This window comes from Bos mutus, chromosome 14 (assembly GCF_027580195.1).
Source record: "Bos mutus isolate GX-2022 chromosome 14, NWIPB_WYAK_1.1, whole genome shotgun sequence".
Lineage (NCBI taxonomy): Eukaryota > Metazoa > Chordata > Mammalia > Artiodactyla > Bovidae > Bos > Bos mutus.
This window is the reverse complement of record NC_091630.1, coordinates 43,354,735-43,374,657: the sequence shown is the minus strand read 5'-3', so window position 1 is coordinate 43,374,657 and position 19,923 is coordinate 43,354,735. Positions and strand designations below refer to the sequence as shown.

The following is a 19,923-nucleotide window of genomic DNA, read 5'->3' as shown; positions in this document are numbered from 1 at the left end:
GCTGGGTCAGTTGACATTGGTTGATTTAGTAAAAAACTGCCAAAGCTGTAGCTGAGTCAACCTCTCATACTTTCCTTTAGTTCACAGAGTCACTTATTTGTCTATTTATTTAGTTACCTGAAACCACTCCCTACTTGCTGCGAGTGAGAGAGGACTGGCAGTGTTACACTCTGAGGGATTTTTCTAAGTTGAACAGATGCAATGCTTCCTCTGTGCGTGCTCAGTCGCTTCCAACTCTTTGTGACTCGACTGTAGCCCGCCAGGCTCCTCTGTCCACAGGAATCTCCAGGCAAGAATACTAGAGGGGGTTGTCATTTCCTCCTCCAGGAGATCTTCGCCACCCAGGGATGGAACCCTCCTCTCTTCCTTGGTAGGCAGATTCTTTACCACTAAGCCACCTAGGAAGCCCCAATACTTCCTTTAGATAATAACTAAGTCTTAAGAGTTTATATACTTCCTTGAATGTACTGTCATTTCCCTTCTTATTAGTCAAAACCCTTGTGACAAAATTCTCTGGCAAAGGTTTTACATATTGTGTCAAAATAATTTTTGATACAGAATATATGATGATCACTTCCTGGTAGATTAGCGATTCTACTACACAGGGATGAGAAATTGATCATCCCAAATCGAACCCACTGACATTAGGGATTGTTAGGAGCGAAATAAACGGAGACTCTGGTTTCTCTGCTGGGAACTACAGGTGTCAAATGGCATCAAAATTTCTGAGAACAGATATGGACAGTTTCTAACTTCAGACTTTTCAGCCTTTTATGGGAACTGTATATTTCTGTTTTGGCAAGAGTAAGACAACCTACACTCATTATCCAAGTATGTGGAAATATTTTTTGAGAATGACCATGGATGATCTTTAAACAACACACCGTTGAAATATTTGCATAATAAATACAGCCAGTTAATTGTTATTCTCATGCCTGGGCTGTCTCCGAAGGGTTTCCTGGAGCCGATTTGGACAGAGGGAGGCCACTTTGGAGACCTGGTTTGCAGACCACGTGGGCAATGAGACCAAAAGAAAGTGTTTTGCTCAAGAAGGTAGACCTAAAGAAAGTAGTATATGATCTCTCTTCTTTGTTCTGATTTGTGAAACACCAACTACTCGTTTTTAAAGGAGCCTTTCAGCAAGAGATTCAGAAGGAGGAAACCGAGAAAGTTTAGTAAACCCGATCTAAAAAGAAAAAGAAAAAATACCTAGCCCTTTGATCTCCATGGCATTGTTATTACAGTCTTAAAATAACCACCACCCCCCTGGTCGGAAAAGAAAAACCTTAGGGATTAAGTAACTATTTATCTCATGAAGATAATTACTTGTTTGACCCGAAGTCATTCATTCCTGAAACCACGAAGTTAAATTGCTGAGATGTTTTTAAGAGCCACTGCTTCTGGCTATATCTCTTGGTTAACAAAAACCTGATCCGGATGACCATCGCATCTCGGATGGGTCTGGGCATCACTACTCCAAGTCTCAAGTTTGTGACGGTTCCTAGTGTGTGGGAGGAAGAAAGGAAGTTTTCCATCAGATACATCTGTAAAGAGGTACTAAGTGACCGAAGCCACAGGTGGCGAGGTTAACCGGGAATGGAAAACCGGGCTCCCTCTACTTCCCAGAACTCTGGCCGAGCAAGGTGGTCACAAGCCGCAGGGCAGAAGTTAATCCCAGCGGCCCAAGATGCAGTTTAACGAAATCGATGAGGCTTCCCCTAGTGGTGCGGCCGCAGTGCTGTCCCTAGGAACCTCCTTAATTCCCTTTAATAATACTTCCGGCCCTTTTCTGGACCTCATTGGCTCGGAATGAGAGGAGCATTCTCGGGTCAGCAGGCTTCTCCGCGCTACCGCCTGTGCAGAGTCACTGGCCCAGGGCTGACACCGCCCTGGGCGAGGCGTGACCCGGGGCTGGGAGGGGGACTGTGTCGGCGGTCTCGGGGGCCGCGCTTGGCCTCAGGCCGGGAGGTCCTCAGGAGGCTGGAGGCGGAGAGAGGGAACCCGGCTCCGATGGTCCAGCCGCCGTGCGCCTTGCGCGATGGAGGCCTCCGGGAGGCCCGGGGAGAGCCGCTCGGGTCCACGCAGGCAGGGCTCCGGGACTCGCCAGCCCGCCCGCCGCTCGCCCCGGGGCCTTGGGAACCGGGAAACGAGCGCGCCTAGGCGGTGGCGGCCTCGCAGCTTTCAGTTTTCATTGAGGCAGCTGGTTACTGTTTAACATCCCCACCCACGTTTCAGTTTGTTTAGTAAATCGATCGGACGGTGAGAGTCAGGCCGCTGTTCTGTCGCCATTGAGCCGGGCTAATACCCTCCCAGCATATGGTCTAAAGTCTCTGCTAGGGATCCGGAAAAACAAACAAACAAACAAAACAACAACAAAACAACATCCTTACGCCTCGTCTCCCCGATCACCCCGCCCCACCCCCATCTTCCACCTCGGCGCTCGCAAACCTCCTTCCCAGGCTGGGAAAAGTGCGGCCCGGGACCCCCGCAGCCGGGGCGGGTAGGGGGGGACCTGTCGTCGGGACATGCGGCGGCGGACTTGCGGCTACGGCGACGCGGGAGCTCCGGGAGCCGCTCCGCGCAGGTAAGTCTCCCCGCCGCGCCCCACGAGCCCAGCGGCTGAGTCCCAGCCTGCCGACCTCCGGCCGGGGTAGGAGCGAAGGACGCTCGGTTCCCCTCCCGCGGCTGCACCGGGGACGCGCGCCCGGGAGGGGCTGAGCCTTAGGACCCCCTAGGCCAGTCGAGCTTGAAAGCAGATACCCCGAGGCCTCCCATAGCCCGAAGTGCTGGAAAGAAGAAAGGGCCGGAGGTGAGGCAGCAGGGGCATGCGCCAGCCGGTCACTCAGGAAAAGGAGAAAATAAAAGTTGGATGTGTTTGGCAGAGGAACTTTCGGTGTCTGTCGGCGAGTCACGTGGTTGCCTGGTCTCTGGGGGCTTCGGTGGAGTTTTTTTTTTTTTTTTTTTTTTTTTGTGGCCTGGGGCCAGGCCAGGGCTTTGGGATATTCTATGGACCTCGGAGGTTTGTAGGGAGGTGTTTGGCCCTAGATCATCACCCGAGGCCTTTGCTCCCGTCTCAGCCTCTACCAGTTCTCTGTTAGACACATTTTGAGAGTAGGTATCTTCAGGTGATGCCTCTGGGGCGATTATATGAAGAATGTAGGTCTATGTCATTCTGTCTGTCTATACATGTATGTGCATATATGTATATATATAATCTTTATATAGAATTATATAATACATAATTCAATTTAAATCACCTTAGCTTCCTTTGGGAAGAAATGTCCTTTGGAAGCTTGTTTAAACAATGTATAGTTTAAGCAATAATCATTCCACGGGAATAGCCCAGCACGTGATAAGATCTTCGAATTGAATGTAATGGGCTTCATACCTGATGTGCTGCTCTTCTGAGACTTGTTCTAAACAATTACAGGACCCCTCTCCAACAAGCAACCTGCCTTCAGTCAGCTTTCCTATGAGGGCAGCCCTAGAGAATGCAGACTACAGCGCTGTCCACTTCATGGGATGTCCTGAAAACTAAACACCTCATAAATAGTAACATTTTCTGCTTTTGTTTTGTTACTTTCTCCTGCTTTTCCGTTCATTTCATATGTATATTCTCTTCATTGGTACAATATTCTTCCCTTCCAGCTAGCACCAGTTTTTTCATAATAACCTTGTTGTCCCCACCCTCTCAGCACACTTCCCTCTGTTTTCATCTGTTGTGCTCAGTACTATCAGTCAAGTCACCTGATCTTTATATTTAGTGTGAGTTTGAAGTCAGTGGCCTAGAAGGGTTGGGCTCCTCTCTGGTACCATTTGGGTGAGAAGGTGGAGAAAGAAGGTGACCAGTGGTGGTAAACTACTTATTTTTCACTTTTCAAAAGTGTAGGTGGAAGGCTGTTCTCTTCTTCCCATTCCTCCTCAGCTCCATTCATAGGCCTACAAATAGCGAATGTTTCTCATCATGCTTTATAAAGGTATGTGTGTGTTAGTCATTTAGTCATGTCTGACTCTTTGTGAACCCATGCATTAATTGGCCAGGCTCCTCTGTCCATGGAATTCTCCAGGCAAGAATACTGGAGTGGTTTGCCATTCCTTCTCTAGAATCAAACCCTGGTTTCCTGCATTACCAGCAGATTCTTTACCGTCTGAGCTACCAGGGAAGCCCTTTTTAACTAGAGTGTGTCTATTAAGATCTCATAAGCATTTTATTCTTCAGCTGTCATTTTAAGCATATGGGACAGCAGAAATTAATTTGGGGGATGACTAAGTTTTTTTTTTTTACACTTGCAAATAATAATGCAAATAATAACTTTTCGTTCTCTGTTTCTTTTGAAAATTCTTGTTATTTTCTTTGAATTCTAAAAGTACGACTTGCTTATAAAGCAACAAGAAAATTATAGTAAAATATAAAGTGAACCCCCTTTCCTATTCCATTCCGTACGTGTAACTGCTGTTGATTTGGACTTGTGTTCCTTCATGTGTATGGTAGTGGTGGTTTGGTTGCAAAGTTGTGTCCGACTCTTGCGACCCTGTGGACTGTAGCCCGCAGTCTCCTCTGTCCATGGGATTTCCCAGGCAAGAATACTGGAGTGGGTTGCCATTTCCTTCTCCCGAGGCTCTTCCCAACCCAGGAATCGAGCCCTGGTCTCCTGCATTGACAGGTGTATTTTTTACCTCTGAGCCATCAGGGATTCCTTCCCATGTATAACCACAGGAATCTTTCATTATTTCAAATAATTGGATAATAGTTCATTTATCAGTGTTCTGAAATTTGCTTTCTTTTAATATTTCTCAAATATTTCTCTGTCAGTATGTGAAGATTTCTTTTTAAACATATCTGCCTAACGTAACCATCCAACCAACATCCCCCAGAATATTCACTTGGATTTTCCAGTTTCTTACTATTACAAAGAGTGATGCAGTGGTTATCTGTGTACATTGTCTCTGCAAGAATACTACAGAAGATTTATTCTGAGAAGAGAATTACCAGTTCCAGGGGGACGTTCACTTTAAATTCGATGGATATTGTAAAGACCCTTCCTAAGTACCCACAGTGTCCTTACCTTACTCTTGACAACACTGAATAGTAATGATCTATTTAAAATGTTGCCAGTGTGATTGTTGAAACGTGGATTTCTCTTTGACAGAGTTGGATATTTGGAAATTATATAATCAGCCCTGTAACATCTAACTTGAAGAGCTTGAGAATTTTGCTTTGAGAATATAGTAATAAAGTGGAAAAGGAATTAAATACTTTTTAAAATATCACTCTTATTTTGAGCTTGTAAAAGACTCTATTTGACTCTATTCGTCACTATCCGTTTACTGAATGGCTAGAGATACTGGTGCATGCTAAGTGAGAATTTTGATGTTACAAACATGTGACTCTGGTGAGCCTAATAGTTGCTGTTGTGATGTGTGGCTCTTGACTTATGTGTTTGCTACCTTTGTAAGAGGATTCACATCCCTAGAAATGAAACATAATTTTAAGTGAGATATTGTAGTTTGGAATCCTTAGGAAACTATACATGTAAACAGAACAACTGAGTGTACAGTGATACGTCATTGTACGTACATACATACATCCTTGCAGAATTGCTCTGTCTGCTCTCCCCATAGAAATTTTCCCCTATTGGTATCAATCAGCTCATACATAGACTCATAAAGTGCTTCAAATATGGCTTCCTCTTACACTTGGGAGAACTATTTAGGAATCTTAATACATATGTTTTTTGCTGAAACTTACTGAATCCTTAATATGTGTTACATATTGTTCTAAGCCATTCTTATGAATTTATTCTCTTACATTCTTTAAACAAATCTATGCAGCTAATACTAATATTCTCCCCATATTCAGATGGGAAAAATGAGGCAGAGAAATGTAAAAACTTGACTAAGGTCACACATCTACAGAGGATAAAACTGGGGATTCAAGTCCAGGCACTGTGAATCTAAGCCATAGGAGTGACCTTGGCACCTTCAAGAAGTTCTCGATTGTTCACTGCACAGGACTGCCCAGCTGAAGCGGACATGAGGAGTGATACCTTGATCAGACCCCACAGGCCTTGCCATGTCTCCTGTTCTTGACCAAGTATTCCTGGGAGAAAGCACTTCTAGGTCACAAAAGTCTGTAAGGAACAGCAACAACCCTGCTCCATGTATGCATATTTGCATGTTTATATAAGTAACTTTGAAATTCAGAACTATCTTACCCATTCATCATGGATAACCCTTAAGGAAAAACTTTCCCTTTATGATATGGACTTCCTATTGTTGTTTAGTGGCTAAGTTGTGCCTGATTCTTTGAGACCCCAGGCTTCCTTGTCCTTCACTATCTCCCAGTTTGCTCAAATTCATGTCCACTGAGTCAGTGATGCCATCCAACCATCTTATCCTCTGCTATACTTGTACTTCCTACCTTGTATTTAATACATAAGGGGACAGAATGCTCTCTATACGGGAGAATTAGCTCATGGCTTCTGATATTGTGTTGCTGTGAAAACCTTTGGTTTTTATCAAGATGACCTTATGGAAAATGCATATGGAATAAATTTTTTTTCTTTTTTTGTGATTCTCTTAACATTTTGGGGGACATGAAGGTCTTTGAGGATGACCACCTCATGGGATGTAAGCCTAGAGAGACTGCTTTGTTGTCACATAGGGATGCTTCTATTCCTGCCCAGCTGTTTACTAAAAGGGGGACAAAAGCTGGGGCACTTGGGCAAGTTAACCTCTTTGAAGCCTAGTTTCCTCATTTTTGAAGTATATGTGACTATAACATCTGTCTCATAAAATTAATATAATGATTATATATGTTAATAATACATGTAAACATTTAGACCAATGCCTGGAATATACTAGGTACCTGACATGTATTCTGCGTTGCTGTTATTGTTGTGATAGAATGAGATAATTCATCTACAATGCTACTTGATTGTTGTGAATAAGTTAATAAGTGTCACCCGCTTTTATTGACCCTCTCTCTAAAGGAATTATACATAGGGGCTTCCGAGGTGGCTTAGCAGTAAAGAATCTACCTGTCAATGCAGGAGCCACAGGAAATGTGGGTTCAATCCCTGGGTTGGGAAGATCCCACAGAGGAGGAAATGGCAACCCACTCCAGTATTCCTGCTGGGAAAATTTCATGGACAGAGAAGCCTGGGGGGCTACAGTCCATGGAGTTGCAAAGAGTCAGACACAACATCAGTGACTGAGCACTCACACAAATTGCATAAGACTTCGAGAGTTTTATGGTGGCCCCTGCACCCCTGGCCAACCCTTCTAATAGGCCTCAGAGATCAGTGATGAGTAAGAGACATAGTCCCTGCATTCATGAAGTGTTTAGGTAAACAATGTAGACAAGGAACATCCCGAGTATATAGTTCAGTGGTTAGAACATGGGCTGAGGAATCAAAACTTTAATGCAAATCTCAGTTTTGCCCTTTGCCAGCTTGCTTAACATTTCCGTGCCTTTAAATAGTTTTAAAGTAAAAATAACAGTCTTTATTCTTAAAGTATATGTGGATTAATTCTTGTATTACTTAAGTCAAGCATTTTATTTGTTGAACATTTGACCCTTTCTCTGCACTCTATTTCAATACAGAAAAATCACATTTATAGATGATAGTGAAAAATTGTTACAGACATCTAGATAGTGAATTACCATCTCATTTAAAAGTATCTACTGATACCACCATCTGGGTCTGGTAATTTAGTATTTTTTAAAATATTTTAAATCTTTGACTATTATCCCTCTTGGCTTGCATAGTGTGTTGTACTTTGTGTGTGTTCTTGGTCAGATTATGGAATCTGTCCCAGTACTTTTATTTTTATTTTTTTGCTTTTGCTTTTCTTGTTTCTGATATTATGGCTATAGGTTGCAAATAAAGTTTGTATTTTAATTTAAATGGAATGGAATTATATGCACTGTACTAGATACCTGGAATAGGGGCATAAATAAATCAGTGTCCCCACTCTTAAACACAGATAATCTACTTGGAAGACAAACACATATAACCATCTGTAACATAGGGTGATAACTCTTGTATTAGTACAGTAAATAGAAATACCATGGAAAAGGGAAACACAAAAGATACATTTAGCTTGAATGTCCTAGAGAGATTTCATGGAAGAATAAGTGATTTTCCGATTAGCTCTTGCTGAATAGAGAAGAATCAGAAAGGGGTTTGGGGCAGAGATTACATTTGAAATAAGTGGAATGGCAAGAAATGAACTGGGGGAAGGAGCCCTGGGCCATTCTGACAATCCTGAATGTGGATAACAAAAGTTTGAGCTACGTCCTGTAGGTAAGGGGGAGCATTAAAAGTCTATAAGTAGGTTGAGTTAGGAAAGCTTTCTGTCTCCTTTTTCTTTTTTAAAATTGATTGGCAACATTTTGGAGGCTGGATCACAGAGGCACAGATAAGAGACAGGAGAATTGTAGGAAACTTCCTCAATTGCCCAATGGAAAGGAGATATGAAGAGGATAAGGTAGACTTGAGAGATCTTTTGAAGCTCTTTCAGTTGACTTTAAGAACTGTAGAATAAGGAAGATGAGACAGTATGAAGGATTGAAGCAGACCTTAAATCTCTAGGATTGTACAGGAAGTTTTGATTTGATCATGGTCATTATAGATTTGTAATTTTTCAACTATTATAGTCCTAAAAATTGTCCATATTTTAAAAGCTAGCTTGTATGGCAAAACTAGACCTCATTTGGCCATTTGAGCCAGATTGTCAAGTACTTAGGAAGAAGATTGTTTCTCTAGTTTGTCCTCTTGTCTAGAAGATTTGTTTCTCTAGCAAAGGCATTACTATTTTCAATGTGAATTTTTGCAGCAACCAACTGTTCTCCCTTCCTGGTTAGTCTTAACTCCAATCATTTCTCATGATAGCGGTTAGAATGATATAGAGGAAACAGGTCTGACATTGTCTTCTTTCTTCTACTTAAAACCATTCATTCACTTCCTAATACCCTTATCATGAACTCCAAGTGTGTTGACATCACTAGACCCTGTGTGACTTGGTCTGTGATTTCCACTCCAAGCCTCATCTCTCTTTTCTTGACATCTCTTACTTACTTTAATTTTTAGCTGAAATCTCTTCTATTTCCTCAAAGGCACCATGCTCTGCACCTTCAAAAGTGCTGTATCTATTGTTTGGAAAACTCTCCGCCATTGTCATCATCATTTCCCTCCCTGCCTTCTAGTCAGTCACCTTCCACCTTTCTTGTGGGTCTTTGCTTAAATACCACCTTTCCTGACCTCCTGCCCCAATATGCCAATTTAATTCTATCTTGTTCTTTCCCTGTCATATTTACCACCTTCATCACACACTGTGGTTGCATGTTTGATGATGATTCTCTTAGGCTCGAGCGTTAGACCTCTGAGAATAAGAAATATGTTATTCTTGCTCACTTCTTTATTTGGGCATTTAGTTGAGGTTCAGTGAGCTTGTGTTCAATGAATGAATGAGTAGCTTTAATGGAGATTATTGTTCGGTTGCTAAGTCATGTTCGACTCTTTGTGATCCCATGGACTGCAGCATGCCAGTCTTCCCTGTCCTTCAATATCTCCTGGAGTTTGCTTAAATTCATGGCCATTGAGTCAGTGATGCTATCTAACTAGCTCATTCTCTACTGCCCCCTACTCCTTTTGCCTTAAATCTTTCCCAGCATCAGGGTCTTTTCAGTGAGTTGGTTCTTCACATCAGGTGGCCAAAGTATTAGTTCTTCACCTTCAGCATCAGTTCTTCCAATGAATACGCAGGGTTGATTTCCTTTAGGATTGACTGGTGTGATCTCCTTGTAGTCCAAGAGACTCTTAAGAGTCTTCTGTAGCACCACAATTCAGAAGCATCAGTTCTTCAGCCCTCAGCCTTCTTTATGGTCCAATTCTCACATCTGTACATGACCATGGGAAAAACCATAGCTTTGACTATACAGACCTTTGTTGGCAAAGTGATGTCTCTGCTTTTTAAATACATTGTCTAGGTTTGTCATAGCTTTTCTTCCATGGAGCAAGTGTCTTTTAATTTCATGGCTGCAGTCACTGTCCACAGTGATGTTGGAGCCCAAGAAAATAAAATTTGCTGCTGTTTTCATTTCGTCATCTATTTGCTATTAACTGATGAGACTGGATGCCATGATCTTTGTTTTTTGAATGTTGAGTTTCAAACCAGCTTCTTCACTCTCCTCTTTCACCTTCATCAACAGGCTGTTCAGTTCCTCTTCACTTTGTGCCATTAGAGTGGTGTCAGCTGTGTGTATCAGGTTGTTGATATTTGTCCCAGCAGTCTTGATTCCAGTTTGTGATTCATCCAGTCTAGCATTTTGCATGATGTACTCTGCAAGTTAAATAAGCAGGGTGGCAACATACAGCCCTGATGTACTCCTTTCCCAATTTTGAACCAGTCAGTTTTTCCATGTTCAGTCTAGCTGTTGCTTCTTGACCTGCATATAGGTTTCTCAGGAGGCAGGTAAGGTGGTTTGGTATTCTGCTTTAAGAAGGAAAGTGAAATATCAATAGTAGAATTAAAATATTTGTTGAGAACCTAATTTTCAAGCTAGATTCTATTTTGGGTATTAAGCAATGATTGGAAATTCTCTCCTAAAATTTTCATTTCTGGTTATGGATATGCATTAAAGAAACAGATCAGATCAGATCAGTCATTCAGTTGTGTCCGACTCCCTGCAACCCTATGCATTGCAGCACGTCAGGCCTCCCTGTCCATCACCAACTCCTGGAGTTCACTCAGACTCATGTCCATCGAGTCAGTGATGCCATCCAGCCATCTCATCCTCTGTTGTCCCCTTCTCCTCTTGCCCCCAATCCCTCCCAGCATCAGAGTCTTTTCCAATGAGTCAACTCTTCGCAAGAGGTAGCCAAAGTACTGGAGTTTCAGCTTTAGCATCATTCCTTCCAAAGAAATCCCAGGGCTGATCTCCTTCAGAATGGACTGATTGGATCTCCTTGCAGTTCCCACTATTATAAGGGCAAGTTTTGAGTGCTGGAGAAGTATTGTAGTAACCTAGCAGAAGGCCCACTAATTTTTCCTGGATTAGGTTACACAGGATGTATGAATTCTTTATTTTTAAGTCAAGGGATAAAATTTATTGATATTGAGGTATAATTGCATTGAGATAAGTGTACTACTGTGGTCAGGAATCCCTTAGGAGAAATGGAGTAGCCATGATGGTCAACAAAAGAGTCCGAAATGCAGTACTTGGATGCAATCTCAAAAACAACAGGATCATTTCTGTTTGTTTCCAAGGCAAACCATTCAGTATCACAGTAATCCAAGTCTATGCCCCAACCAGTAACACTGAAGAAGCTGAAGTTGAATGGTTCTATGAAGACCTACAAGACCTTTTAGAACTAACACCCAAAAAAGATGTCCTTTTCATTATAGAGGACTGGAATACAAAAGTAGGAAGTCAAGAAACACCTGGAGTAACAGGCAAATTTGGCCTTGGAATACGGAATGAAACAGGGCAAAGGCTAATAGAGTTTTGCCAAGAGAACACACTGGTCATAGAAAACACCCTCTTCCAACAACACAAGAGAAGACTCTACACATGGTCATCACCAGATGGTCAACACCGAAATCAGATTGATTATATTCTTTGCAGCCAAAGATGGAGAAGCTCTATACAGTCAGCAAAAACAAGACCGGAAGCTGACTGTGGCTCAGATCATGAACTCCTTATTGCCAAATTCAGACTTAAACTGAAGACAGTAGGGAAAAACCACTAGACCATTCAGGTATGACCTAAATCAAATCCCTTATGATTATACAGTGGAAGTGAGAAATAGATTTAAGGGCCTAAATCTGATAGACAGAGTGCCTGATGAACTATGGAATGAGGTTCGTGACATTGTACAGGAGACAGGGATCAAGACCATCCCCATGGAAAAGAAATGCAAGAAAGCAAAATGGCTGTCTGAGGAGGCTTTACAAATAGCTGTGAAAAGAAGAGGAGTGAAAAGCAAAGGAGAAAAGGAAAGATATAAACATCTGAATGCAGAGTTCCAAAGAATAGCAAGCAGAGATAAGAAAGCCTTCCTCAGTGATCAATGCAAAGAAATAGAGGAAAACAACAGAATGGGAAAGACTAGAGATCTCTTCAAAAAAAATTAGAGATACCAAGGGAACATTTCATGCAAAGATGGGCTTGATAAAGGACAGAAATGGTATGGACCTAACAGAAGCAGAAGATATTAAGAAGAGGTGGAAAAAATACACAGAAGAACTGTACAAAAAAGATCTTCATGACCAAGATAATCACGATGGTGTGATCACTCACCTAGAGCCAGACATCCTGGAATGTGAAGTCAAGTGGGCCTTAGAAAGCATCACTACGAACAAAGCTAATGGAGGTGATGGAATTCCAGTTGAGCTGTTCCAGGTCCTGAAAGATGATGCTGTGAAAGTGCTGCACTCAATATGCCAGCAAATTTGGAAAACTCAGCAGTGGACACAGGACTGGAAAAGGTCAGTTTTCATTCCAATCCCAAAGAAAGGCAATGCCAAAGAATGCTCAAACTACTGAACAATTGCACTCATCTCACACACTAGTAAAGGAATGCTCAAAATTCTCCAAGCCAGGCTTCAGCAATACGTGAACTGTGAACTTCCAGATGTTCAAGCTGGTCTTAGAAAAGGCAGAGGAACCAGAGATCAAATTGCCAGCACCTGCTGGATCATGGCAAAAGCAAGAGAGTTCCAGAAAAACTTCTATTTCTGCTTTATCGACTATGCCAAAGCCTTTGACTGTGTGGATCATAATAAACTGTGGAAAATTCTTCAAGAGATGGGAATACCAGCCCACCTGACCTGCCTCTTGAGAAACCTATATGCAAGTCAGGAAGCAACAGTTAGAACTGGACATGGAACAACAGACTGCTTTCAAATAAGAAAAGGAGTACGTCAAGGCTGCATATTGTAACCTTGCCTATTCAATTTATATGCAGAGTCATCATGAGAAGTGCTGGGCTGGAAGAAGCACAAGCTGGAATCAAGATTGCCGGGAGAAATATCAATAACCTCAAATATGCAGATGACACCACCTTTATGGCAGAAAGTGAAGAGGAACTAAAAAGCCTCTTGATGAAAGTGAAAGAGGAGAGTGAAAAATTTGGCTTAAAGCTCAACATTCAGAAAACGAAGATCATGGCATCCGGTCCCATCACTTCATGGAAAATAGATGGGTAAACAGTGGAAACAGTGTCAGACTTTATTCTGAGGGTCTCCAAAATCACTGCAGATGGTGACTGCAGCCATGAAATTAAAAGACGCTTACTTACTCCTTGGAAGGAAAGTTATGAGCAACCTATCTAGCATATTCAAAAGCAGAGACATTACTTTGCCAACAAAGGTCCATCTAGTTAAGGCTATGGTTTTTCCAGTGGTCATGTATGGATGTGAGAGTTGGACTGTGAAGAAAGCTGAGTGCTGAAGAATTGATGCTTTTGAACTGTGGTGTTGGAGAAGACTCTTGAGAGTCCCTTGGACTTCAAGGAGATCCAACCAGTCCATCCTAAAGGAAATCAGTCCTGGGTGTTCGTTGGAAGGACTGATGCTGAAGCTGAAACTCCAATACTTTGGCCACCTGATGCGAAGAGTTGACTCATTGGAAAAGACTCTGATGCTGGGAGGGATTGGGTGCAGGAGGAGAAGTGGACGACAGAGTATCAGATGGCTGGATGGCATCACTGATTCGATGGACATGAGTTTGGGTCAACTCTGGGAGTTGCTGATGGACAGGAAGGCCTGGCGTGCTGCAATTCATGGGGTCGCAAAGAGTCGGACACAACTGAGCGACTCAACTGAACTGAACTGAAAGTGTATTGAGATATAATTTACATTCAGTAAAATCCATGCTTTTGAACCATACACTTCAATGAGTTTTGGCAAATGTATGCAATCATAAAATTGCTGCCAACTGACCTGAGAATGTAAAACCTTTCTGCAAGCCCCTCCTCCCAATTCCCTTATCCCTTTTGCAGTCAGCCCCATCCACCTTCCCCCAGCACCTACGCATGTGATTTCTTTTCTTAGGGTTGCCTTTTCCAGAATATATAAATGGAATCATATAGTATATGGCTTTTTGTGTCTTTGTTTTCACTTCATGTAATAATTTTGAGAGTCATCCATCTTGTTCTGCATATCCAGGAATAAAGGAGTAAAGCTTCTTCCTCTTTAAAGAAACAGATTTATGAGGTACAATTGGCATATAATAAACTGTACATATTTAAAGTGCAGAATTTAAAAAGTTTTGATATGTGTATCTACCCATGAAATAATCACCTCAGTAAAGACAGTGAATACAGCCAACATCACCAAAGGTTTCTCTGAGCTCCTTCAGAAACCTTCCATCCTGTTCCTCCCTGTCCTCTGTCCTGAAACAACCACTGATCTACTTTCTGCCTTTGCAAATTAGTTTTCATTTTCTAGACTTTCTCATCTATGGGATCATGGAGCATTCTTTTGTGTCTGCCTTGTTTCACTCAACTTTATTATTTTGATATTTGTACATTTTGTTGCATCTATCAGCTGTTCATTCTTTAAAAAAAATATTTTTAACTGAATGGCATAATATTGTATGGCTATGCCACAATTTGTTTATCCATTCACCTATTGCTAAACATCTGGACTGTTTCTAGTTTTTGGTTCTTACAAATACAGCTGCTCTGAACCTTCTTTTAAAAAGAGTCTGTGGGGATAAATGTTTTCATTTGTTTTATGTAATAACCTGGCAGTATAATGGGTAGATCTTATGGAAAAAACAGGTTTCCACAGTAGTTGTACCATTTTATGTTCCCGTCAGTAATGCTTGAGTTCCAGTGTCCTCACATCCTTAAGAACACCTGGTATGATCAGTCTTTTAATTTTAGGTATTCTGAACAGTATCTGATTTCACTGTGGTTTCAATTTACATTTCGCTGATGACTAGTGATGCTGAGCATCTTTTCATGAGCTTAGGTACCATTAAGTTGCTTTCTTTGGTGGTTCAAACCTATGCATCTATGCCCCCTCCATCTTTTTGTTATTTTATTTATTTATTTTGACAGTGCTGCATGGCTTGTGGGATATTAGGTCCCCTACCAGGAAACAACCCTGACTCTTGGGAGTAAAAGCATGGAGTCCCAACCACTGGACTGCCAGGGAATTTCTCCCCCACCCATCTTTTTAAAATTGAGCAGTTTGTGTTATTATTATTGAGTTGTAAGAGTTCTATGTATATTATAAGTCCTTTTTCAGATATGAGATTTTAAAATATTGTCTCCCTATATGAATTTACTTTTATACAAGGGGTAGGATTTGACTGAAAGAAGAGAAGTATAAAGGATATTTTAGTCTTAAATAGGAATAGCATTGATTTTGTGGTTTCATGAGGCTCCAGTGTAAAACAGAAAAAGATGGTAGAAAGTGAGCTCACAAAAGTAAGAGGAAACCTGAAAATAGAGGCTTTTTGATGTCCTACTCTGGAATTCAGACTCTGTGTCTCTGTGTGTGTGTGGTGTGTGAGCAATAACATTAATATCTGTACAATAACAATGTTGATGATACTTGAGGCTTCACAGTTTATAAAATTCTTTCATATGCAGAATTTATAATGTGTCCCTCTACATCATTTGTCTTGTGACAAGCATGAGAAGACACTGAGACTGGGAGATAAGTGTACACAATGTTAAATACGGGTTTGGGGGTTTTGAGCAAACGTTTTTGGCTTGTGTGTGTATGTACATTTACTGTGTGAAATGATATCTGGGTTGATCTGCAGGGACAGGCGAACACTTACAGTGTTCATTGTTCGGATAGGGAGGGACAAGGTCCTGCTGAGCTCCCGTAGATGGTCCAATAGACCCTGAAAGAGGTTGGGGAAATGACCTTTCACAGTTACCATAGAATGATTTGACAAAATTGCCAAAATCTCAGAGGATTTTCTAGATTTTGTGAATATTCTTTTAGTTGTCCTGATTCTAAGTGAATGAGGTATTGCATTTGTCTTACATGCATATAAGTTAATTTGCCAAGGGAGAAGAAAACAGTATAATCAAGTTCTTCATTTTTGAATTTTAATTGTTTAGTTTCTCATGAGAAGTTCAAAGATAATGGAAAGCTCTCAAACATAATCCTCTCATTCCATATAGTCTATTCCCATTGTCCTGCTCAAGGCTTTGCCGTCTTTCTCTCTGCCACTCAGGTTTGGTTTCTTCTTCTTCTGCCTTGTAGATGTCCATCTTCTCATTGTGTCATCACATGGTCTTCCCTTCCCGAGTGATGGTATCTTAATCTCTTCTCATGAGGACACCAATCGTATTGGATTAATGGAGGATGTACCCATGGGAACTCATTTTATCTTAACTACTCTTTAAAGGGGCTTCCTTGGTGGCTCAGACAGTAAAGAATCTGCCTGTAATGAGGGAGGCCCAGGTTCCATGCCTGGGTCAAGAAGATCCCCTGGAGAGGGGAATGGGAACCCACTCTAGTATTCTTGCCTGAAGAATTCCATGGACAGAGGAACCTGGCAGGCAACAGTCCATGGGGTCACAAAGAGTTCGACAGGACTGAGTGACTGACACTTTCACTTTCACTCTTTAAAGCTCCATCCCCAAATACAGTTATATTCTGAGGTACTGGAAGTTGGGACTTATAAACTTTGAGGGTTGGGGAGATGCAATTCAGTTTGAAGCAGCAGGGTAACAAAGTATTTAGTTTATTATAATCTTAGATATTCAGATCTTCCTTAAGGCTCATGTATATTTTTGTTTGAGTCTCTAAATTAAATCAGCTGAGTCCAAAACCCAAATCATTTAAGTTGATCTCTAAAAAGCCTTCCTCTCTCTACACTTCCTCTCATCTATGCTCTGGTCCCTTGATGTTTCCTCCCTTTTGAGCAGTCCCTCTGGCCAGGAAAATGGCACATATTGGTGTGACTTGAGGTAGTATCTAGATTCAGTGAATAATATATAGAAAGAAAATCTCTGAATAATCTAGAGATATGTTTGATATTAAAAAATACATTCCTATATCTGTTTCATATGTTCATAGTATTTCCACATCTTGGCCTTTGAATAATGGGTATGTTTGGGTTAAGTAGCCATAGAAGGAAGTCCTCTGGGTGTACATGTCTATGTCACTGAGACTATCAGAAGTCAAAGAACAAAGCCAAATTAAGCTGAATTCCAAAGCAGGGCAGATATGTTTGCAATTTTGGAAAAATATTTTAAATATATCTTTCCTTCAAACTTATTACTCCCTGCTGGGTCTAGGACATTGTGTAGGCATTTATGCCTCACCTTAATTTGGTTATATAAAAGTGTGGAAATTATACAGAAGTATGTACAATAATTCAGAGACTGCTAAGCTGTGTATCTCTTGAGTTAATGAAAAAGAGACATACAGCAAAGCACTATTCATGTTGATAGCAAAAGTGCCAGAATGTCAAACTAATTTTGAGGGATGCTCTCAATGGTCTCGTCTCCTCTTCCCTGGTTGAAAGAGATAAACACATTCAGCCTTTCAGGTTCAAAGGGGCAGTTTCTGCATTTGAAGTTATGCATTAAACAGATTGTTTCAGAACTTCTCAGATAGAGTCCGAACAACTCAGATTGCAGTAAAAGCTCTATGATTCACTCTCGCAAAACTTTAATTTCACTGCAGTATAACTGCAAATCATGGGCGTTTAGAACAGTGTGTTCACTACGATGAGTCTATTTTAAAATTGTGAAAGATTAGTTGTACTATGTCTTTAGCTGTCTCGCAATAAATATCTTAGGGATAGTCATTTCATTGATTTACAGAAAATTATCTGTCCTCGCATGGTATGATGTGTATAAAGCACTTCTGTCAGAGGGAGTTGATAGTAGACTGAGCTACTGAGTAACACTTGACAAGTTAAACTTTTTGTGCTTTATTTTGCACATTTCTAATCTGGGATAATAGCTCAACTATCATCGGGTTCCTGAGAATCTTAAATCAGACAACATATATAAGATACCACCCAGCACCATTTTCTGGTATTTGTGAGTGACTTAATAAATGGACATGCGTGGGTGCTGGGTTGCTTCAGTCATGTCCAACTCTTTGCGAGTGGACTGTCATAGGTAATCTTCTTAAAATGTAAATGACAACACGTCATCTCCCTGCTTAAACCCATCCAGTTGGTTTTCCATTGTACCAGAAATAATATGCAGGCTCTTTTTTGTCCCTTTGAGGCTTTTGAAGTTCTGGGCTCCTCCTGTCTCTCTCATTCTTACCTCTTGCAACTCTCTCTTACTCCTTGGGTTCTAGCCACATCCAGATTTTCTCAGTTTTCAAAAAATGTCAAGTTATTTTTCATCTCAGGGCCTTTGCCTTTTGCATTCAATACTCATTCCAAACTCACATCCACTTCCCACACATTAACATCACATGACTGTCTTCATCTTTACTTTTCAGTTTAAATTTTGCCTCCACAGAGAGGTTTCTTGGAGTTTCCTCTGATTTGTAAACGTGCCTTCTTTTATATTTATTGTTGACTGGGGATAATCAATCAGTTCAGCTGGATGGGAGGTCTTAGCAGCAGAAGCCTGAGTAGACATTGAAATAAAGGGTAAGACAAAAGGCTAAGAGAGCAAGAGAAGAAAGGTTAAAAAAGAAATGAGGTTAAAAAAGAAGTCTGACATTATTCTATATATAACTTGAAAACATATTTCATCACATAATTTTTTATTTGTATTAAGATATAATTATTACTAAGTGCTAGAGTTTAGAACTCTAAACAACACTCTGTGTAGAAAGATAATGCAACCCTATGTGTATTATTAAAAGTTTCACCTTGCCACATTACAAGTAAATAGAAATAAGGGAGAGTAATTTTAATAACTTCTTTTATTAAACCCAATTTCCCAGGTGGCCCAGTGGGTAAAGAATCCGCCTGCAATACAAGAAACACAGGCAACAAGGGATGCATCCCTGGGTCGGAAAGATCCCCTGGAGGAGGGTGTGGCAACCCACCCCAGTATTCTTGCCTGGAGAGTCCCATGGACAGAGGAGCCTGGTGGGCTACAGGCTATGGGGTCACAAGGAGTTGAACACGACTGAACCGACAGAGCACGCATGCATGCATCCAAAGTATAATAATTTCAGTATATAATCAATATAAACGTAAAAGTTAAGAGGTATAGTTTGCATCGTTTTTCATAGTAAGCCATTGATTTCTGGTGTATTCTTTAAGCTTGCAGCACATCTCAGTTCCCAGTAGTCACAGTTCAAGTGCTCAGTGGCCGCATGCTCTGTGGATGCTCAGTGTGTATTTAAAGGTTATTCGAAAGAGATTACCATCCATACTCCTGTTTCATCATGTGGGAGGATTTTTTAATTTAATTTTGTGACAATCTAACTTTGAATTGTTGGGTTTTTTTTGTTTTTAGATTAGATACATCAGCTTTCTGTTTTCAAAGACTTCTTAATAAATTTATGAGAAAAATATTGTCTCACCTTTCTGGAAACACAAAACCTATCACTTCTCTCTTCATCGTGTTTGAAGAGAAGTACAGTTGACGAGGGTTAGTTTACACTGGAGAGCTGATGATGCTGCCAGATGCTCTGCTACTTGTAAGATTTAATTGTGAAGCAGTTGATACGAGAATGGCACATGTCAGGGATTGTCCAAGTGGAGGAGGCATCATTTTCACCTAAGAGCCAGTGGTCAACAGAGTACTGGGCTGCAACGCAGAGACTGTGGCTCAGTAGGTCCAGGATGGGGTTGAAAATCTCCATTTCCAGGTGCTGCTGCTGCTGCAGCTGGTGGAAGCTGTTACTGGCAGAGATCACCTTACCCTCCCCCCATCCTCTCCCCTTACCCATCCTGCCCCACAATTGCCCGGAGCAACACTTTTCATTTCTTCCTAGGCTGGTGATGCCAACCCTGAA

At 41.2% G+C, this 19,923-nt stretch overlaps 1 protein-coding gene across 1 annotated transcript in view; it reads left to right on the top strand.

Moving 5' to 3' along the window:
- Positions 1–1,815: 1,815 nt before the first annotated feature.
- Positions 1,816–19,923, top strand: part of HNF4G (hepatocyte nuclear factor 4 gamma) — a 135,113-nt gene continuing 117,005 nt past the window's right edge. The window contains exon 1 of the mRNA XM_070382831.1: positions 1,816–2,584. The gene's annotated coding sequence lies outside the window, so the exon portion shown is untranslated. The remainder of the gene's footprint in view (positions 2,585–19,923) is intronic.